This window comes from Natator depressus, chromosome 2 (genome assembly GCF_965152275.1).
Source record: "Natator depressus isolate rNatDep1 chromosome 2, rNatDep2.hap1, whole genome shotgun sequence".
In the NCBI taxonomy this organism is placed as follows: domain Eukaryota; kingdom Metazoa; phylum Chordata; order Testudines; family Cheloniidae; genus Natator; species Natator depressus.
Window position 1 is genome coordinate 61,265,754 of NC_134235.1, and position 23,752 is coordinate 61,289,505.

At 40.1% G+C, this 23,752-nt stretch overlaps 1 protein-coding gene and 1 long non-coding RNA gene across 2 annotated transcripts in view; one reads left to right on the forward strand and one right to left on the reverse strand.

Moving 5' to 3' along the window:
- Window positions 1–23,752, forward strand: part of CYP7B1 (cytochrome P450 family 7 subfamily B member 1) — a 178,878-nt gene that overhangs the window by 84,673 nt on the left and 70,453 nt on the right. The gene's annotated exons all lie outside the window — the stretch shown is intronic.
- Window positions 1–23,752, reverse strand: part of LOC141982331 (uncharacterized) — a 73,985-nt gene that overhangs the window by 27,259 nt on the left and 22,974 nt on the right. Inside the window, exon 2 of the long non-coding RNA XR_012638031.1 lies at window positions 6,013–6,078. This is a non-coding gene — a long non-coding RNA (uncharacterized LOC141982331). The remainder of the gene's footprint in view (window positions 1–6,012; window positions 6,079–23,752) is intronic.

Below are 23,752 nucleotides of genomic sequence, written 5' to 3' on the forward strand. Positions count from 1 at the left end.
CACAGTTGATATGCAGTGATTTCAAAAAATGCTAAGAAGTTTATAGCATAGCAATTCCTCTAAGCAGTGGTGATGTTAAGGGTTCAAAATATTATAGTGTCCCTATATTTGATGTTTGTAAGCAGTGCTGTAGGAACGTCTACATTCAGGGGATTAAAACTATGGAAACTAAACCCCTTCGAATTAAAATATACTGTATCCCTCTTGGTTGAACTCATTAAGGTGTCTTGCTTTTTAAAGGCAGCAAAGAAAGACTGAAAAAAAACAAAACGTGGTCAGTATTTATTCTGCGCTGGGCAGCTGCTTGATGAGATTTTAAAATAAATCTATTTTAATATAGGTGAGAATACTTAAAATGTAGCTCTGTGTATAGATTGAACTCTTGTGGAGCCCTTGCGCCTTTGCATCTCACAAGGTGGCAGGAATTCTCCCTCAACCTCTTACAAAGATCCCTGGGGGACCTCTTTCCCCAGGCTTCGGTATCCCTGCCATTTCACAGCAATAAACTTCATGATATTTATCAGTATGCAGCTGATTTAGCCACATATGCGTGTGCAGCAAATTGCTCTTTAACTACTCATTTTGGGCCTGATCCAAAGCCCAGTGAAGTCAATGGAAAGACTCCCTTTGACTCCAGCAGACTTTGAATCGTGCCTTTTAAGAATGTAGTGAAAAGAATGTACTGTGCATGTTCAATATTCAGTATATTATTTCCCAAGGCTCATCATTCTGTCAAATCAAAGCCAGTTTTCTCTGGAACAAGCAAAGGCGTTTCTTCTCAGTATGAGGTATTTTCTTGCCAAATACAAGCTCTGAAACCCAATCCGTTTTGGCTGTAGAGCTGTCCAGAAAAAGGATGCATAATTGTTTTCATTATGATATCTTTTTCAGGTCACTTTCCTCTTACTCAGCTATGGCTGATATTTGATTTTCAAACTTTCTTTACAAATTCATATTCAGGCACAAACCAAACATGGGAGATTTCAGCAGGAAGGTGAAATTTGTGAGCAATTGAAAGCAGGGTTAGAGTGAAAAGAGTGACGACAGCTTAACCATAGAGGTTGATGCTGCTATAAGAATAATTATTAATAATAAATTTCTGGCATATTGTATTCGGAGCCTATCTGTGCATCCAGTTTAGTTTAAATTGATTACAAATTAAGTCAGGCAAGGTATAATTAATCTTTAAAGTTTTACTTTCAACAAAGGGAAAGAGAAGTCATGTTTAGACAACTTTTATTGCCTTAGTTGGGAAAGTATCTCTCTTTGATCCCTTGGTCAGAAAAAATTGTTGTTTCATGTAAAGCATATGAGGCGTGTTGCAAAAATTTGAGAGCAGTCATTATTATGTTTTATCTGACCAAACCTCTTTGTCTGACTAATAGAGTTAAAAAACAGTTTAAAGTCAATAAGCAAGGATCTAAGAGAGAGAGAATGTAGGCAGCTATTTTAGCTTGTGAGTTCCAAACCAGTGCAGGTTTTTACTTCATCAGATTGGTAGCCAGGGGAATAGCCAGCAATATAATGGCCTATAAAGCATTTAGGATGAGTCTAGGGGCTAAATTCTAATCTTGGACATACACACATGTCTCTTGTTGTTGGTAATGAAGCCAACTGCCACAGAAGTCAACATATGCATGTACTGTATCTAGTGATTTTTGGCCCACTGTTAGAGATGTCCCCTCTGTTGCACCTTTCGCATCCCACCCCCCCTTCCAAGTTGGAGACCTCCTTTGGAGCGACAATTGATCAAATAATTGACGAATCTACTGATGATCAATCATGACTTGTCCCATTCAAAGAAGAAAGGTAGAAATTTTATATTAACTGTTTTGTATCCTGCCTCAAAAATGTTTCACTAGCAAAATTTGAGCAAACCACTGCTGATTTGTAAATGCGAGTCAAAATCAAATGCCAGTTGATCCTGGGTGTTTTCAGGATGAATATTTCACATAGGTCTATTAGTGAGTTTAAGAAGCACCTTTATTATTTCTGGGATAAAACTAACTGCTACAGACCATTGTGCAGTCCCTGCATAATTATTAATTTTGATTAAAGAATTTCCAGTGTTTGATTATCTGTGTTTACAACAAATTTGAAGATTTCTAAACTTTGACATGGAATACACACTTATACATCAACTTTTATTATAGATCTCAAGACTGATATCCAGTATATTTTAATAATATAGAGATCATTCTTCCAAAAACTTGAAGGTATTAATTTTCTCAAAAGACTAAGACTTTGCTATTAAATTTTAAATGTATCAGCTGCTCGGAGACATTAGAACACTTGTAACTGTTTAAATCTTTTTTCCTTGTTTGGAAGGAGTAACTTTTAAATCCTTCACACATTCCAGTCCAAAACAATTTCTCTTAAAACTTTAAAGTAAGATCAGTACTAGCTAACAAGTGCCTTCTGTCTTCTGGACAACAAACAAAATGCATAAATGATACCAACTTAAGTCACACTTCTGTCTGAATGTATTATCTCTACTGTTTTTCCATGTTAGTTTACTATAAAAAAGAGAAAATAAAAACCTATATTTTTTCAGTTTGTTTATTGTGTGCACCTTTTACAGTATTTAGCTTCTAGTCCATTGCACGGTTTCCCTGATATAAACCATAAACCTGGTCTGAAGCCCATTGAAGTCAGTATGGGTCTTAGTAAGTTTCCCCTTTTGTTTGGGTATTTGGCACAACAACAGGAAAGAAAAAATAGTTTTTAATAAAAATGGGAAAATATTTTTGTAAAATCACAAAAATTGGCAGATTGGCTCAAAGATACCTGAAAGTGCTTTGAAATCACTTCTTCTTAAATTGATTGGATTTAAAGTTGGTAGCTTCCCTTTAACAAGCCCCATAGAACTACCAAAGTCAAAATCTGTACTTCACTAATTGTCAGTGCATTTTTTATTTTAATTCCTGGTGCTACTTTAAAATTTATTTGAGAAGATAGACATCAGTGAGCAAGACTTCTCCAAAAACAATTGTTAGTGTGTGAAACACAGTATAGTGCTGACCATTTTTGGTTTTTCTGCACAGAATTGTGGCCTCCTAGCCAGAGGAAAATTGTAATCTGGCAGATACAAAAGGCCCTAAAGATTTCAGAGTAGCTAAACAGAAAGGGCCATATATCTCATTTTAAAGCTTTATGCAGTAGTTTCAAATCCTTGCTCCTCTGAGGATTTGTATGTTGAAAAGATCTACCTCTTGACACAGCAACAGAGGGAGAAGGATTAGGTGGACACTTTATCCCTTATGCTAGATAACTCATTTCTTTCATTAGTGTTTCAAAGTTCTCGCTAAAAGTGATTGCTTCGTACAGTTTTTCACCTGTCTCACATGTTGAAACTGAGCTTAATGGATGCATTCAGACTTCCAGCTTACTGCAGAAGAAGTAGTGTTCTTCTCAAAACCCATGCCGTTGGACCTAGTATAAGCCAAGTCTTGTCCACATCCTGCACTTTTCCTGGCATCTTCAACTTTTTCATGATGCTCAGTGTACTTCCTCTCCAACCTTGCCAAATTCAGTTTATAGGTGCACTTATTATAGCATGTAAGGCCACCGAGCATTGTGTTTCACCAGCCCCTTTGCAATGGTATTCTCCAAAAGATTCAACTACTAGTCGGTTCTCTTTGTCTCCCCGTTGATGCTTGGGGCCACTCCTGAATAGGAAAGAGACCCCCCCCCTTGATCTCAAAGTTTGTTTCCAGAGCCAATGCTATGTGTGGAGGTGAGGCTGACTATATATTGTCAGTATCTTTCCACCTCTTCCATCAACTCTGGCTCCTTCCTCGCCAGTGAAGTGATGTTCCACGTCCCTAGAGCCAGTTTCCATTGTGGAGGGCCAGTCCGTTGTGGTCCATCCCTCCTGCTGCCATTCTGGCATCACACTCAACCCTCACCCTTTGCCTCGCAGGGGGTGAGACCACAAGACGGGTCCACGTCACCTTTTCAGGCTGGGCCTGGCTGGGTTACGTGGGTGGCCCGACCATCAGACACTTGCCTGACACCACCCCCAGGCCTACCTCCAAGGCAAGGGTCACGTGGTCATTTTTGGGCTTTCATGGGGCTCTTGAGATGAATTGTTTTTAGTCTGGAGCCTCCCCACAGATCTGTTTGCCTAGGGTGGCCCTACCAGGAGCACTAAGCTCCAGACAACACAGGCATGGGATTTGTTGGAACACACAAACTCCTCCACCACAACAAGGTAACGATCCTTGGAGGAGTAGTGACACCATTTATTGTTTATCCTTATGTAAATGCCAACAGGCTAAGCATTGTTTTTCTGAGAAAGCAAGCTACCGAGAAAACCCTGTGTCTGAGCACACAAGCCTCATCCTTGAGCGTTCATTGTTCCTGATGAGCATTGCTGTCACGAGTGGTTGACATCTAAGGGAAGGAATGCAGCTTGTTATATATTCTGGATAAGCTCACTGCGGATTTTGAAAATAAGGAATAAGGCTAAGGCCTAGACCCTCCAAGGTACTTAGGCACCCAACTCTCATTTAAATTAATGGGAGTTAAGCACCTAAATATGTTTGAGGATCTGGGCCCAAGATCTCAAACTGGGCTGTGTGTTCAATAGGAGCCAGAAGAGTGAGCAGCATTCAGGGGTGATGTGCTCTGTGTAACCTGAGTTGCTGAGGAGGTGAACTGCTGCTTTCTGCATCAAGTACAGATATAGAGAATTCAATAAACTTGTTGTTATCCAAGGGACAGTGTTAATGCTGTTATTCATAGGAACCAAGTTCATTTTGTTTTCAGAGAGGAGAACTAGGAACAGAAGTCTTAACAATTTATAAAATTTGTTGGACGCTACATCAGGCATTAGAAAGGCAGATTTAAACTAATTTGGAGTAAAATAGGGGATAAGTGGTTCAGTGAGTAAGTGCATCACCTCTAGCCACTAAGTTCAATCAAACCCACCTTTAGGTTACACATTAATATGAGCTAGGTGGTCTAATCCTGGTCCACTGTTGTGCACAGATGAAACCACTGCACAGTTTTCATTACTTTAACTTGGAATTTTTGTTGTTTGGAAGGGAGACGAATCTGCACACAGTCTTTCAAATGGAAATTACCTCATTCCAGAATGTGAGAGAGATTTCTGAGTTTGGCTATGAAGCTAATTAATTGTCACCATTAATTAGGGCTTTTTCTACTACATTCAGTTTTTGTACCAATTCAACTATATTGGTTTAGTAGGATATGGTGAAATTGATGCAGTTTCTAGTGTGAATGAAGTTATACCACTATAAAAGCTCGTATCTTGGGATAGCTTATGTCAGTTTGTTACTAGTGGCTGGCCACTTCTCACAAATAGCAAAGATGGTTGCATTTACAAATCTAGCTTTAGAATGTCATTTTCCTAGTACTTGCTGAATGTGCTGATTTTAGACTAATTTAAAACTATCATTATGTAAATGATTAATGTAAACAGACATTTATGTTAGTCATAGTAAGAAGGCACAAATAAGCGAAGACTTAAGCATGTGCTTAACTTTAAGCATGCAAATAATCCTATTCCTTTTTGAGCAAAGCATTTAAACACATGCTTAAAGGTGAGCACACATTTCAGTGGGACTACTCCACTGCTTAAAGTTAAGCATATGCTTAAGTGATTTGCTGAGTCAGGGCCTGTTTGGTGTGATTTTTTGTTTTTGTTTTTATGAAACCAAGTTAAATGTTCAAGTATTATTTCAACAATAAATAATTATTAAAGGTCATGTTTTCATAAGTTATTTTGAAATTCAGAACGAGGGTTACATTTTTACATGTCAATGAGGACATCAGGTACTCCTTTGAACTGGCAACTCAAGATCACTCAAAATGACTAGACTTATGACCCCAACTCACATTTAGAATATACAAGTGAGGTGTTTTTTGTTTTTGTTTTGTTTTTTCTTTAAAGCTGTAACACAATTAAGCTGTAAAGCTAACTCTCAAATGTGCTGATCAGATCAAATAGAAAGAAAGATGGGACCTTAACAGCCTCTTAATACTTACGGCACAGGTATGTCTGTCCCACACCTGGTCGCTGAGGAACATGCCTCTGGAGGTGACATCATCTGCCTGAATGAATAGAGTCAGTTTAGTGGCTGAGTAAAAGGATCAGGTAAACTCAGGGAACCACTAATACAAAATGACAATGATCTCCACATAGGTTGAACTAAATTTTAATTTTTTAAAACCTTCAGTGGGCTTGTCCAGAGTTCATAAAAGATCGTATGAGATACCAGGTAGATATACAGTGTATGACATACAAATTGTATATAATTATGTTTAGTGTTTATTATATAGCAATTCACATTAGCATCATTTACAGGGTAAAGTCATTGTTTTAAATTAAAACACTGATTTTTTTTAGATGTTGGCCCAGACAAAATTCCTTAAGCAATATGTGTTCTAAAATGGAAGAAACATTATTTGAACCATATTTATAAGATTTTTAGTAAGATAGAAATTAATTTACTTACAAGTATTTCCGGTTAGTGTAGTTACTTTATCATGTAGACCAGTGGTGTCCAAACTTTTTTACGCCCAAGATCACTTTTTGAATCTAAGGGCAACCCAGGATCTTCCCTACCCCTTCCCTGAGGCCCACCCCTTCCCGAAAGCACCGCCCCGCTCACTCCATTCCCCCCCACCTCTTGCTCGCTCATCCCCACCCTCACTCACTTTCAACAGACTGGGGTAGGGAATTGGGGTTCGGGAGGGGGTGCAGGCTCTGGGCTGGGGCTGAGGAGTTTGCAGTGTGGGAGGGGGTTCTAGGCTGAGCCTGGGGCAGGGGTTGGGGTTCGGGGGGGTGTGGGGTGCAACCTTTAGGAGGGAGTTTGGGTGCAGGAGGGGGGTCTGGGCTGGGGCACAGTGTTGGGGTGCAGGAGGGAGTACAGGGTGCTGGCTCTGGGAGGGAGCTCAGAGCTGGGGGTTGGAGTGCAGGAGGGGATTTGTGGTGTAGGAGGGGGTTTGAGGTGCTGGCTCCAGGAGGGGGCTCCGGGATGAGGTGTGGCCTCCCGCCGGGCAGCACTTGTCTCTGGCAGCTCCTGGTCAGCGGCGGGTACAGTGAGGCCAAGGCAGGCTCCCTGCCTACCCCAATCCCACACTGCTCCCGGAAAGGGCCAATGCACCCCTGCAGCCCCAGGGTGGAGGTGGGGGGCACATGGCTCCACACACTGCCCTACTCTGCAAGCACTGCACCCGCAAATCTCTTGGCCAATGGGAGCTGCAGGGGCGGAGCTTACAGGCAGGAGCAGTGCACAGAGGGAGACCTCTGCCCCCGGGGCCATGCTGGTCGCTTCTGGGAGCAGCATGGGGCCAGGGTAGGCAGGAAGTCTGCCTTAGCGGCAGCCACACTACACCACCGGAGATCGCAATAGACTGGGAGATCCTCTAGGATTGACCAGACGATTGCAATTGACTGGTTAGTGACCCCGATGTAGACTTTTTTGTATTTTGAGATGGTTGTGATAATTTTGTGTGAGAGATACAGTATCACTTTCTTCTAAGCATGTGGAATTATTTTTCAGAAGGTTATTTTAAATAATGCTAACCATCAATTTATTTAAATGAGGACTACCAATTTGTAGTTATGTTAATGGCTTGTATTGGTTCTCAGCATTTCCCAGAGTTGGGCCCAAAGTAACTTTCGTTCAAGGATATTAGAATTTTGCAAACATAAATTAACTTTGACAAAGCTCTCACAGTAGTTTTAGTTCAAAGACCTGGGAAATACTCTGTGTGGGTTTGTTCCGTAAAAGTCCACATGCTTCCGTGAAATCTTATCGGGTTCCAAGTGTGTAAAGGTCCAGTTGCAAAAGTAAAACAAAATGTTTTCAATGCAAACTGTGTTTACAGTTATTTAAGAAAAACTTATTTAAAAACAGAGAGAGAGCATGTGGTTTTTAAAACTTGACCTCCCTTTTCTGAATCAAAAAAGTATGTGTGGGCATAACTGATGTGATTTGGATATTTGATGTATTCTATGAAGTTGGTATTTTGCAATGTTGCAATTATGATCTTTTGCATGGTACAGGTGACAACATCTATATCCTAGACCAGATGAGATGCAATTTCAATAGGTATCTTTAACAGTAAGAAATGTATTATATATTATGTATTTATTTTATTTTAGAAAATGTATAATTAGCACTCATTGCTGAGCCAGTATTTTATTAGTCATTCTCCACTTAAAGAAAAACAACCTCTTCACCAGTCAGTCAGGAACTTCTGCTTCTTCTGGGGGCTGTATCAGACACCATTCTTAGTAAATAAAAGGGGTTTTTAGATCCTTGAGGAACCCTGGATGTCAGTTGGTTGGGGCCCAACCCTTACTCATATAAGTAATCCCATTTGCTTCAATAGTAACGAATACTCAGCTATAAAGAAGGGCTGAGGGAGAGGGTAGTTGGTGAAGAGATGCCGATTTGTAATTTCTCAAATGATTGGTCTGTGAGGATGGATAATACACATTTTGAACATAGCAGCATTGTAATCTGTTTTAAAGAATCACCCAGGGTATGTAACACCGCTTAGGGATATTGTGTGAAGGCTTATGTCTCAGATTTAAGGTTATTTACATGTTTGGTTTTTTGTGTTTACTTCATATACATATTTTACAAAATATCATAGCCTGGCATCCCTACATTAGCTTAGAGCTGCTCTTTAAAACGTCCTTGACTTTGAATAAGTATATAGCCAAAGCAGGCATATTCTTGGCTTCAGTTTAATGTGCCGTAGTCCATTCTCAGACAAGGATGTTAGAAAGGAGGATTCCAGTGATTTCCAGTGGGTAGATTTGTACAACAGGAAATTTCTTTGTGTACAGGGTCTCAGAAAGCCAGCAATGTGTTGCCATTACTTTAACAAGGGGCTCCCACAACACATTTTCCACTTAGGCTCTGATAAACTCTGTGAACCAGGGTAGCATATGCTCATAAAGTGGAGCAACAAGGGATTGTGGAATCTGCTCTTCTAATTTCCCATTTAAACTGAACATTTTTTTCATAACCAGAGACAGATATGACGCTGAATATTGGATCTGAGCTATGAAGAACAGAAATAGCCTCAAGCCTGTCCCCTGTTTTGCTCATGAACTTTACAGAATATGTGTTTTTTGAGCTTGAGGAGAATGATTGGAACTGTGCCACTTTTTTTTATCTTATGGAAGAAGAAGAGCAGGGCTGGGAACATCTATAGATTGGCTCCACCAATATGTCCATTCCCTTTCTTTTCTAAAGTCTTAGATCCAAAGCCTAGGTCTGAGGACTTTTTAGAATACTTTGTCACAATCTAGGGCAACTGCACTTGTATTCCCTCTCTGTGCTCCCTCTAGGGCACCCACTCCTGGCTCCTCAGCTGTCACCTTTCTTGGATAGAGACCTGCATCTCTCTCCCAGCTGGCCTGGGTTTTTCTAGGTGGCACAGTTTCCTGCGTATGCTGTGATATCCTCAGCAAGCCAGACTGCCTAAACAGGCCAGCATCTGCACGTTGCTTTCTCTCCACAGGCCATAAACAGTGTAATTGCCTGCAGTTACAAGTTACCATGCAACTCTTTATAAGCGATCACATTTATTCTATGGTGAAAGCATTACAGAGAAAACGTTAAAAATAGTAAAATAACCTACACATGCATGCTAAAGAGCTTACCAAAGGTCACCCCAACTCCAGCCTCAGGCTCTGATAGGTGTCAGTCCTTCAAAACCCACAGTTGGGTTTTCCCTATGGTTACAACTTCATGACTGTCTCAGATTCAGAACCAGAACCACAATGAACAGTTCAGTCTTTCCTTCATATAGCTTGGGCCTTTGATCTTTGCCTTAGGTAACAGGTGATCAGCAGACAATGGCTCATGCCTCAGAGTGTAGCTTCAAAAAGCTAGGTTTTTGCATAATTGCTGGTGGGAAATTTGCATTTACCTCCCCTTAGGTATTCCCCAGAAAAAACACTGAACACTTTTTGTTCCAGTAGTCTGTTCTTGTTTAGCACGTTGTTCAGTACAGTCTTTTTTGAACCCCCAAATCTCACATCTATCGCTTCTTCCTCTTGAGAGGTTACATACAGACCCAGCCCACAATAATACATAAACCATTCATTTAATACAATGGATCCCAAGTATACTTAAACTTAATTTGGTAAGGTTTCCCAAGGATATTGCAGAAAATTGCCATATCTGTCACACAGTTTGGTTCAAAAAAAGAATCAGTTATTTCCTTTGCTGCATTGGCACAGGAACTGAAAGCAGGAAGAGGGTCTCTCTGTATATTACATACAAAAAAGCTATATGAGGGAAAGTTATTTAGCTTGCAAAGTCAAGTACTTGAAAGTTAGGAAATGCCTGAATGTGGTATGTTCATTCAGCCTTAATAGTGCTCCCTGGTGCATACAGATTATGACACAATTTTTAATTATATGATCACCTTACTATTTTTTTGCACCAGGATCCCTCCTTCACGGGCAGGATGGCTAGCGTTCAGGGAATGAGGCCGCTGTTCAGTATTCCGTTTTATCTTCTTCGTTCAGTATGTGCCCTGTGCCTTGTTTACCGCACCATTTCCAAACCCGTGCTGAATACAGAGTTATTCATTTCCTCATGGTCCTGGTTTTGGTGCTCCTCAGTATAATATCTGAGAGTCTAGACAACATTAATTAATTAATCTTCAGAATTCCCCTGCGAAATAAGAGCATCATTATCCCCATTTTAAAAGTGAGGAAACTGAGATAAAAACAGTGACATGCCTGAAGCTACACAGTAAACCAGTGGCAGAGCCAAGATTAGAAAATAGGACCTCCTGAGTCCCAATCCTGTGCTCTTTCTTCCAGACTACACTGCTTTACTACCAGAGTTGCCAGATATCCAAGTATCCCTTTGCTTCAGTGGCAACTGAGTGCTCAGCTTTTTCCTAAAGAGTTATGCCCCAGCTGTCTCAAACTGGGCATCCGGAAAATGAGGAACACACAATTAGAGGCTACCTGTCAACATTTTAGTTTAAGTGACTTGCCCATCATCACATAGGAAATCTGTGGTAAAGGCAAGGATAGACCAGTTTTTCTGTTTGACATTCACCTTAACTAGCCTTTCTCTTGTGGTTCCATGGCTCATTCTCTACAAACCTTCCAACTTCTAGAGCAATTTAGGCTGGAGTCCTACAGACTACAGCCCATGCACTACACAATCTTGCTTAATGCCCTGAGAACTGACCCTCCTAACCACTGAATGAGGCAGGTGCCCTGTGGAAAAAAATAGTATGTAATCATGAAACTAATGGCTGTATCAGAATATGTACATGAGGGAGGTGAAGTAAGGTTACATGGACAATCTTAATTTTGGCCTTTCCTAACTTTTGAGTGCTTAATAAACATAAATAACTTCCTTTTAACTTGGATTTTTATTTAAGTAATTTCCCAGTTAAAACAAACAAACACAAATCCTATTATGTACAATTGCAACTGTCTCCCCCACAGACGACATCATCATCAGTATTTGAACCCTGGACCTTCATCATGACAGTACAGACATCTGTTATCGGAGTTACGGGACTAACATAGTTGGCAGCAGAAGGAAGCTTTTGTCCTCTATATAGCAGCTACTAGAGGCGTATGCATAACATGTAGAACAGTGCTTTACCTATTATAAAAAAAAAAATTGATGATGGCTGCAGCCACAATCCTTTATATAACCTCAGACTGAGGTTTGCATTTAGCTTCAGAGGTCCCAGGTTCAATCCCGCCTGCAGACAACCAGGGTCTGTCAGTGTAACAAGTGGCACTTGTAACACCGATAGACCCCGATTGCTGGCAGGCGCGATTGAACCTGGGGGCTTCTGGAGCATAGCTCATGCACTAAAAGCCACATGGCGCTTAGCTAAGGCTGTAGAGCAGACTCATTAATCTCTAAGTGGTCTTGGTGCCACTAGATGGGTCAGAACACCACACCCAGGAGGTGTGTGGGTTACAGTAACACGTAATTTAGACCCCAGCATTTTATATGTATAGTTGGGATTATATTTTCCAATGTGCATTACTTTGCATTTAATCAACATTGAATTTCATATGCCATTAGTTGCCCAGTCACCCAGTTTTGTGAGATTCCTTTGTAACTCCTTGCAGTCTGTTTTGGATTAACTATCTTGAGTAATTTTGTATTATCTGCAAATTTTGCCACTCACTGTTTACCCCTTTTTCCAGATCATTTATGAATATGTTGAACAGTACTGGTCCCAGTATAGATACCACTATTGACCTCTCTCCATTCTGAAAACTGACCATTTATTCCTACCCTTTGTTTCCCATCTTTTAACCAGTTAATGATCCATATTGCACCTACATATGTTACTCTTGAGTTAGACGCTAAATTCTGTATACCATCTGGATGTCAGGAAGCACTCAAGGAATTTTTTATGTTCTATTTAAAATTTCAGTGTGGATTGGCAACTTGATGCAAGTCCCAAGATATTGCTTCAGGTTTGCTGCATGGTTGAGCTTACCTCACGTGCTCAGGATAGACCTGAGGCCTTGTCTACACTGCCACTTTACAGTGCTACAACTTTTTCACTCGGATGTGAAAGAACACCCCCCTGAGCACTGCAAGTTTCAACACTCTAAAGCGGCAGAGTAGATAGCGCTGGTAGCTACTACCCTCATGGAGGTGGGTTTTTTTATAGCACTGGGAGAGCTCTCTCCCAGCACTGGTGCTGGGACTACACAGACACGTTAACATTGCTAGTGAAGACGTGCCCTAAGAAACCATTTTCAGTGTTTCTCAGCTAGTAATCTCTTTCTCAGCTCTCTTTAAAAAAAAAAAAAAAACCCTCATCCATTCCAATTCTTTGTGGTTGTAAATCAGGTAGGCTTAATTCATTTGGGCCAGACTTTTAAACCAGCAGGTATTTAAAGAACATAATCATAGTCGTACTGCATCAGACCAGTAGTCCATCTAGCCCAGTTTCCATTTTCTGATAGTGGCCAGTGCCAGATGTTTCAGAAGGAATTAACAGAACAGGGCTGTTATCAAATGATCCATGTGGTTGTGTCCTTAACCATCTTGGCTAATAGCCATTGATGGACCTATCCTCCAAGAACTTATCTAATTCTTTTTTGAATCCAGTTATATTTTTGGCCTTTTCAACATCCCCTGGTCATGAGTTCCTGGCATTGTGTGAAGTATTTCCTTATGTTTGTTTTTAAACCTGCTACCTATTAATTTCATTGGGTGACCACTGGTTTTTGTGAAGGAGTAAATAACGCTTCCTTATTTACTTTCTCCACATCAGTCATGACTTTATAGACCTCTCTGATATCTCCCCCCCCTTATTTGTCTCTTTTCTAAAATGAACAGTCCCAGTAGTCTTAATCTCACCTCATATGGAAGTTGTTCCATACACCTAATCATTTTTGTTGCCCTGCTCTGTACTTTTTCCAATTTTAATACATCTTTTTGAGATGTGGCAGTATTGAAGGTGTGGGCATATCATAGACTGATATAATGGAATTATGATATTTACTCTCTTATTATCTATTCCTTTCCTAATGGTTCCTAACATTGTTACCTTTTTTGACTGCTTCTGCATATTCATCAGATGTTCTCTGAAAACATCTGAACTATCAACCATGACTCCAAGGTCTCTTTCCTGAGTAGTAACAGCTAATTTAGACCCCATCATTTTTATGTATAGTTGGGATTATGTTTTCCAAGGTACATTACTTTGCACTTATGAACCTTGAATTTCATCTGCCATTTTGTTGCCCAATCACCCAGTTTAGTGAGATCCCTTTGTAACTCTTCGCAGTCAGCTTTGGACTTAACTATTTTGAGTCTGTGTATTGGCTGCAAACTTTGCCACCTCACTGTTTACCTCTTTTTCCAGATCATTTATGAATATGTTGGACAGCACAGGTCCCAGTACAGATCCTTGTACCTATTCTTTGATTCCTATCTTTTAACCTGTTGCTGATCCATGAGAGCTTAGTTACCTTAAGAGCCTGTGGTGAGGGTCCTTGTCAAAGGCTTTGTGAAAGTCCAAGTACATTATATTGGCTGGATCACCCTTGTCCGTATGTTTGTTTCCCCCTTTAGTGAGGCAACCACTCACTGGCGTGGTGTCTCCTGCTGGTTGTCCTGCGAATTAGCTCTTCCAGCCCGAAGCACCCTCTGCAGGCTGGTGTCTTGCTTGCCGCTGGACCCCGGTGTCCCTCTACCTCAGGGTTCTGCCCCTGGCATTAACCCACAATCTGGGTCTCCCCACCCAGGGGAACCCCCAACCCTATAACCCCACCTTGCCTCAGTGACTACTGCCAGTCACCATCTAGCCCCCCGCTCACTGGGGCAGACTGCAGTCGCTAAACCACTCATCATCAGCAAGTGGGGTTGGACCAGCTGCCTCTGCCTATTCTGAGGCTACCCCTCTGTAGCCCCAGTACCTTTCCTGGCCTTTAGCAAGGCCTGCAGCCTGGGGTTTTACCATCCTGGAGCTCCCAGCTCCCTTTTTCCTTCCCCAACACTGCTCCACTTAAGGTATCTTGTTCTCAGGCAGCTAGCCCTTCCTACTCCAGGGCTAGAGTGGGACTCCTTTCCTTCTGGCCCACAGCCCTCTTATAAGGGCCACCTGGGCCCTGATTGAGCTGGCCACAGCTGTGGTCAGCTACACAATCAGCTTCCCCCAGCTGTTCTTAATCCCTTTCCCTGCTGCAGCCCTCTTCAGGGCTGCTTTTAACCCTTCAGAGCTGGAGCGGGTTAACCACCCCGCTACACCCCCCCCCCCAAAGAACTCCAGTACATTGGTGAGGCATGATTTCCTTTTACAAAAGCCCTGTTGACTCTTCCCTCAACATATTGTGTTCATCTACATGTCTGATCATTCTGTTCTGTACTATAGTTTCAGCCAGTTTGCCTAGTACTGAAGTTAGGCTTATCAACCTATAATTGCCAGAATCACTTCCAGAGCCTTCTTTAAAAATTGGTGTTACATTAGCTATTCTCCAGTCGTCTGGTACAGAGCCTGATTTAAGTGATAGGTTACATAGCTCAGTTAATAGTTCTGCAGTTTCATATTTGAGTTCCTTCAGAACTCTTGGGTGAACAATATCTGGTCCTGGTGACTTATTACTGTTTAATTTATCAATTTGTTCCAACATCTTCTCTATTGACACCTCAATCTGGGACAGTTCCTCAGATTTGTCAACTAAAAACAATGTCTGTGGTGTGGGAATTTCTCTCACATCTTCTTCAGTGAAGACCAGTACAAAGAATTAATTTAGCTTCTCCACAATGGCCACGTCTTCCTTCAGTGCTTCTTTAGCACCTTGATGGTCAGTGGGCTCACTGATTGTTTGGCAGGCTGATGTTCTTGAACATTTTTAATGTTAGTTTTTGTGTCTGTTGCTTGTTGCTCTGCAAATTCTTTTTTGGCCTTCCTAATTATACATTTTACATTTGACTTGCCAGAATTTATGCTCTTTTCAGTTTTCCTCAGTAGAATTTGACTTCCAATTTTTAAAGGATGTCTTTTTGTCTCTTAACCAGCTCTTTTAATCTACTGTTTAGCCATGGTTTTGGTCCTCTTACTGGTTTTTTTTATTTGAGGTATACATTTAGCTTGAGCCTCTATTATGGTGTTTTTTAAACATTTCCATACAGCTTGAAGGCATTTCACTCTTGTGACTGTTTCTTTTAATTTCCATTTAACTAGCTCCTAATTTTTTGGTTAGCTCCTCTTTTTGAAGTTAAATGCTACTGTGGTGGGTTTCTTTGGTATTTTCCCCATAAGGATGTTACATTTAATTACATTATGGTTGCTATTACTGAGGGGGTTCAACTATATTTACCTCTTGGATCAAATCCTGTGTGCCGCTTAGGACTAAATCAAGAGTTGCCTCTCCCCTTGTGGATTTCAGAACTAACTGCTCCAAGAAGCACTCATTAATGGTGTCTAGAACTTTTACCCAGTCAATATGGGGATAATTGAAATCCTCCATTATTATTGAGTTTTCTGTTTTTGTAGCCTCTCTATTCTCTCTGAGCATTTCGCAGTCAGCAAAACCATTCTGCTTAGGTGGTCGATAATATATTCCTACCACTATACTCTTATTATTCAGGCATGGAATTTCTATTCATAGAGATTCCATGGTACAGTTCGATTCATTTATGATTTTTATTATATTTGACTCTGTGCTTTCTTTGACATATCATGAAAGGCCTACTCTGTCATTCCTATATATTTTGTACCCTGGTATTACCGTGTCCCATTGATTGTCATCACCAAGCTTCTGTGATGCCTATTATATCAATATCCTCATTTAATACCAGGTACTTAAGTTTACCCATCTTAGTATTTAGACTTCTAGCATTTGTATACAAGCACTTCTAAAATTTGTCAATATTTAGTTGTCTGCCTTCATGTGATGCAATTGAATGGGACTCTTTTTCATTTGACTGTTTCTCTTCAGTTCCTACTGTACTTTATTGACTTCTATCCTCTCCTCTAGAATAGAGAATCCCCTTTAATAAATCCTCCCCTAAAGGATGTCTCTGTCCAAACCCTGTGCTCCTCCTTACCCATTGGCTTTCCCCCAGCCCTTAGTTTAAAAATTGAACTTTTTAATTTTATATGCCAGCAATCTGGTTCCATTTTGGCTTAGATGGAGCCCATCCTTTCTGTATAGGCTCTTCCCAGTTCTTAATAAACCTAAATCCTGTCTCCGAACACCATCATTTGATCCACACGTTGAGACCCTGCAGTTCCGCCTGTCTAACTGGTTATGTTTCCCCATCACCGGCACCGAGGAGTTGGAGGTATCCCCATCTCCAAGTGCTGGGAATGGGGCTGCATCCCCATCCCTCTGTCACTGCATCCCTCCCCATCCCGTCCCACCCCACGCCCCCCATCCCCCTCACTGCATCCCAACAAAAGTTTCCTATCCCATCCTGCCCCACGCGCATTACCCATCCCAGCCCTGTACCCCTTACAGCACTATCCCACCCATCCTCTCCACCTCCCAGAGTTGCCCGCCCCGTGTCCCTCACCCCCCCACACCCCTGCACCCCATTCACCTCCATACACTGCTGCACTCCCATTATGTCCTTATACACCCTGGTGCCTGCCACATCCTCATGCCTCTGTAGCCTTCCGCCTCCCTCTGCATCCCCATCCACCCCACATACCCCCCCATGCCCTCTCCTCTCTCCTTCACTGCCCCCTCTTATCTTTACCCTGCTCTCATCCCTGGCCTCTTTCCCTTCCCGGCTGGGTGATTTAGGCAGCCCCTGAAAAGTGTATGAAAAAGTGTCTCTGTGTGTAGACAAGTGTGTGCATGCATTCATTGTATGTGTGTAAGAGACTGTGGTCTTTGTGTAGGGAGGTGCATGTATTGCCACATGTGTGTATACCTGTGTGAATAAAATTTGCAGCCTGACTCTTTGACTTTTATTCCTTTTTCTGGCTTGCGCACAAAAAAATTGATGACATAAAATGTGTGTATGCATTTCATAACAAGTTTTTAAAAGAGAAGGGAACTCTAAAACAAATGTATTATTTCTTAAAAAGTGAATGTTGTTGATTAGTAATTGCAGAAGAGCCAATGTGTCCTACATTTCTCCCCACCTTTGTCTAGATACATTATAAACTCTTTGTTGCAGAGTCTCTCTTTTTATGTGTATGTCCAGCACCTACCACCCTGGAACCCTGATCTTAGTTGGGGTCTCCAGGCACTAAACAACAATTGTAATAATAAATAATGTTGAAGTATATGTGTTAGTGCATGCTAGATGTATACGCATGAGTACACGTGTGTATGAATATAGGTGTGGGAGTCAGTTTCTACAGATTTATTTATATAGGTATCTGGACAGATGTGCATTTCTGTGATTGTGCTCTATGGATTTGTATTTGGGCTTCAGGAGTGGGCCTTTAATGGACCCATTGTAGCTGTGATAATGTGTGGTCCAAACAGAGGGAGGGGAGATTGAGTGAGCGGGGGGTCGGCGCCTCGAGAAGGGGCGGGGGTGTTTGGTTTTCTGGAATTAGAAAGTTGACAACCCTATTCTGATGGCATGCCAGGATCCCAATAGAGAATATGAAATAATATTATCTGAGGGATTATGTTAGAAAACAAATAGCAAAACTGTCACATACTGCAATAAGGCCAAACATCATAGAACTCCAATGCTGGGCTCTGTCACCTAGCAGTTGAGTTCCAAAGAGAAAGCAGTGAGGGATATACAGCACTTTGTGGCATGATGTGAATGTTAGTGAAGTGAAAAGGAAAGCCACATGCCAGGAAATACTGCAACCCCCTATTGCATTTTGTATAAGCAATTTTCCAGTCTGTTGTCTTCTGTCAAATGCGATGTTCTGAAACATTTAAATATAATAAATATTACTGTTGAGTTATATTTGGAGTTGTGTGAAATTTCCATAATGAAACTCCCAGCCAGACAAAACTTGCTTGTTTTCAGGTTTGTATACAATCTCATACTTAGTCCTGGTTTGCCAAACAGGTCATTTTGGTTCATGAACTTGTCAGTGAAACTGGGCTGAGTTCCAAACAAAGCTGGTGATGACTTCAGGTGGAAAAAACACCCAACTCCTATGATTTTGCAGGTATGCCATCCAAAATCAGGCAAAACTGAGTTGTTTGGGTGAGTTTCAATTTGAATTTGTGGATTTCTTTGAACCTGAAAATTAAACTGAAAATTATGTGAATATATGCAGGTGGAAACAGGAATAAAGGTTCCCACAAACTCCCATGCATGGAAGTCACTGAGTTTTGCACAGATCTGCCTATACAGTATATTATAGGTGGATTACTTATTAAATGAGGAATGTTATCAATAAAATGAATCATAACAGCCAGTGCAGACTGGTGACACTGAGAGTAAGCAGGTGAAATAAATGTGTAAATGTGCATCAGAGTCAACTTACAGCAGCAGGTAGAGAATGCACTGTAGCATTCACACAGAATAATCAGTGCCAACACTGACTACCCCGAGGAGCTTCCAGTGAAACATCTACATTCAGTCTTCATCCATCCAATGACCTCTGAAGTCAGCGGACAGACTCCCAGTGGATTGGGTCCTATATGAGTAGAGTGAATAAACCATTTAGTGGATTTAAGCATCCCCCAGTTTCCCTCAGGGTGTATCAGTGGTATCCCTGAGTGCTAGATTTTTGCATCTGGATCTCCTAGTTAGTTGATAGGTATGTAACATCTCATAGAACCAGGCAGCTGTCTATTGGCTACACATCCTGAGGAGGGTCATGAGTGGAATAACTTACATTCAAATACTGTGTTTCTGATACTTCCAGTTGACTTTGTGGGATATGAATAACTAGTGCATAGGAACCTCTGACGTGTGGTCAAACTAGGCCCCATCTTGAGGATCCTTGGGCACAGATGAGTTACACATGCACATCTATCCCCACCGTTTGTAGGCTGGCTGGGTGCCAGCAGGGAAACTGTTTATCATGTAGGCTGCAGAGATTCCCACCAGTGCACGTTATTCTACTTTTCCATGATATTATAGTACAGGTGTAGGGTGGGATCAAACCATAAGTAAATTGCAGATGTGTTGGTAACAGTGATTACTGCTTTATGACTTTATTTCCATGTTTTATTTTTAGAATGCTTTTAAAATACTGTCATTTCTTGTAAAGATATATTAAGTTTTGGATTTTAAAAAAAGGAAACCAAAAAAGAAAATATATTAGTGAAAAAATGCACAGATTTGGTAATAACAGTAATCGTCTAGTTGTGAAGGTTATGTTATAAAAATAAGAGCATACACAGTTTATAAGCCATTGTATTATTTTTCCCAGTAGGAACCTTCTTTTGTTCTGGTAAAAGTTAACCTTGTTTGAAAATATATTGGGAAGGGGAGCAGAAACCTCTGTTCTCCAGAGGGTTGAATTCTGTTGTGAGAGATGATAGACAAAGCTGGCATCCCCTTTTACAAGATATGTAAAGCCTGTCTCCAGACATTGTGACATTGCTACAGACAGAGTTTGTCATCCATAAATTTACAGCTTATTCCCGTCTATTCATAAATTGACTAAAATTTTTTTGAAAGAAAAAAATATATATAGGTGTATAAAATACCCACTTACAGGTTGTGTTCTATTTAGCCCTTGATTGAAACGTATTGCTCCTCGGTATCTTTTAGTAATGAAAATTATAATATGGAACAGAGAGTAGAATGAAATTATCATGGCTAGAAGGCATTTACTCAGTGGTGGCAGCCACATAAACCTGGGCCCCGAGAATGATGATGATACATTAGGTTCTGCATGCCCGATATTATTGCTGTACATTATGTATGTTTCATTTATACTATTTCGCACACACCAGCAACGCTGACAGATAGGGAATTACTCTCTGCGCCAATGAACACTTATCAGCACTGCCGCTGTTTATTGCTGGAATGAAGTGCGCTCGTCAGTCAAGGTCACTTGTTTGTGTGTCCTTTTTAATAGTTCTTTCACAGTTGTTGAACTTTGCCTCCAGTTCTTATGGCAGGGTTTCTGGAGGTTATTTTACTACATAATGTGTTGCTTGTGTTATCAAAGTCACTTGTATTTATCACTTTAATTGATAAACAACCACGTTGCAGGAAGCAGAACTGAAGATGTGAAAAAGCATATTTTGCTAGTCAGCTGATCCCAGCAGGTATTCAGTAATGAATGACCTCAAGAAGAAGCATTCAATGGTAACCTTTTTAGATTGTGATATGCCGCTAGCATAACTTAGTGAAATTTCTCGTTATAAAGATAAACCTTAATTTAATGGTGGTGGATACCAACACAGTTTTCAAACTGTCATGGGGTTAACATTTGTGCTCTAGGGCAGAATATTTGCCATTTCTGAATGGGGCTTTTTTTGGTTTCCATCCTTAGTATGTTTATATGATAGACAAACCCACTTTATTTGACTTCAAATCAATAATGTTTGCTTTCTGGCTGTTAACTGTAAGAAACCCTCACAAAAACCTCATTATTCTGGGAAAGGGTATCATTTTTGTGCTACTTCAGCGATCCTTTTCTAAAATGAACATTTTGTTCTTTTGAATAAAAGTAGTATCAAAGCCGTTGTGGCAAACCTCTAATTTAATCAGTTACAAAGGAAAAGAAAATTCTCAAGCTTTTTTTTTTCCCAATGGAGCTTTACTAGAAAAAACAGAATAACCTCTAGGATATAATAATTTATCCAGTCAAGATAACTGCAGCTATTTCCTTAAGCCTGTAATCAGCCTGAGTTTGTGTGTTGTGAGATTTATACTGCAGTTGCTTATTACCAAAGAAACAGTTAAAAAGGATTTATGTAGTGCATGTTATGTGTGTGTCTAGAATTTTTGTATATTTGTTTAACTTCTCTGCTCTGGTGTCTCTTTAGTCCTTTTTAGCAGAGGGCATTATTTTGAAGTGGAGACCGAACATGCACCTACGATTAAATGCAAATTTTATTCAGGCATTAAAGCAGAATCACATTCATTCATTAAACCAAACAATGCTTTTATTTAGAAAAATATATCAGCACATGGTAGTACCACATGCAGCTTATAAATAACTATGGTGATCTGGTTGTGCAAAAGTATATAATTTCATTATTAAAGGATTTAAACTACTGACAAGGTGCATGGTGTCCATGAATGTTTCAGCTAATTTGATTACATCCATAGAAAAAGAATTTCACTTACATTGGAGGCAGTGGGTCTCATATCTTATGGTGCAGTTCTAATGCATTATGATCCTGAGCTCACACTTGAAGGTGCTGACTTTGCTGGATGGGTTTAATATTTCTGATGAATGGATGCAGATTTGAGCAAATCGGTTAATTTCTGAATCTAGCTTACTGAGCTTCCCCATTTTCAAACCACTTCCTTTTCTTAGTTCTTAGTTACCAGAGTGTTACAAAAAAAGGGTTTTGATCTCATGTAGACAGCATAGCATTAATTACCCTGACACTAATTAAACTGCATCAAACAAATACCACCGTGTTCCTCAGGGGGACAACAGAAGGCAGTTTAAAATAATTACTGGAGCTTCATGCATGTGTGAAGTTTTCATTACTCTTAGGACCAAGCAAAAGAGATTTGATATCATTAAAATACCCCCCCCCATTAGTGTTTGCAAAAAATTACTAAAATTTCCTTAGAGCGTATTGATGTCTGAATAGTAGCGATTTCAATTCTTGCAAATAGTAACTTTTCTTTAAAAATTGTAAGTCTGTGAAACAGGAACAGGTGTTCCAGTCCACATTCTGGTATGATTATGTATTAGCTTATGTTTGTCAGACCATTTCATTAACCACCCACTGCTATCACATATACATATACTTTGTTCTTTCTGAACCATGAAATGAAATGCATATATCTTCACTAATGCTTGCTATCAATGTAAATGAGAAAAGGAGGCTTATTACCAATCACTGCTGCTGTGAAGCACACACCTCTGTACAGTTACAGGTAATAAACATATTTTTGTAAGTAGGAAGCAAGATATATTGAGTTCTGCCTACAATAAGAAACAAAGATCCTTTCTGCCATACTTCAGTGTTAATGGATTGTAATTCCCATGCATATTTACACATTCAACAGGACATCCTAAAGCATGTTTCTAATCTCTGAACCAGAAGGTGTTTAGTCCTTTTCATGCTCATTTATATCTTGCAAATGTTTTGACACTAACGCAACTTTTCTGGCCAACAGTTAATGGACCAGTTTCTCAGATGAAAATTAGAGCATATTTGTGCCATTGAGCAAGTGCTGATTTCTGGACCAGTGGCCACTATTGCCAGGGTCTACAGCCTGCAGCATCAGCTTTATGGTCTCTTTTAGGTAGTGGGTGTCAGAGTGGACTAGTGCAAAGGAGCCAAACATTGGCAAAAAAAAGATGGCTTCAGGGAAAATAAACAGGAAAACCTGGATCTACCAGAATTTATAAAATATATAAATACCATGTTTTGTTGTTGCATATTTTGTTATGAGTGAAACATTGTTTTTTACACCCCAAGATATTTTAAGTTTCCTAAAACCGTGTAAGCTACATAATTTATTTTACAAGGTTACTTATCATGTTTATTTCTGTGATATCTTCATAGTCTCAACAAACTGGCTTAGAGTTTAGCACCAATGTCAATCACCTGCAATGAAAGGTATTCACCATAGAAAGCAGGGGGGTCATTTCTAGATGTATACAGGTCATATTTTTCTATGTAGGTGAATTTTAGTAAATAATACGTAACATGTATGCAAAGCCATATATCATAAGCCATTTATTTTACATCTTATTTGGAGTAACAATTTCGAAGAATTGTCCATACTGACTGTTTCCAGTGTTGTCGTTTTTGTTTTATTTTGTTTTTCAGTTACAGTAATGCCTGATATTACTAAACTAGTCCAGAAATATAGCTTTGAATTATATTGTTCAATTGACACACTAAGCAGAGATGGATCAAAACTGATTGTAAAGGAAATACAAAATTAATCCAGTTGTAGGGATTCTGCAAGTTCAACTAATATGCAGAGAAGAGTACTTTTATTCCTTTTGGAGCCAGATGGTTGGTCCTATTTTAAGCTGATAGAAACTTCATACATTTATTTTGGATGTCATTGGTTTTAACTGCCAGACAGTATCTACTGATAGAACTTTCCTTATTCCTAGATTATTTAAAGTGTATTTTTGGCACATTTGGAAGATCATACTGTATACCAAGTTAATTTTTCCTTACACTTAGCTCATACTTGAAAAAATGTTTATA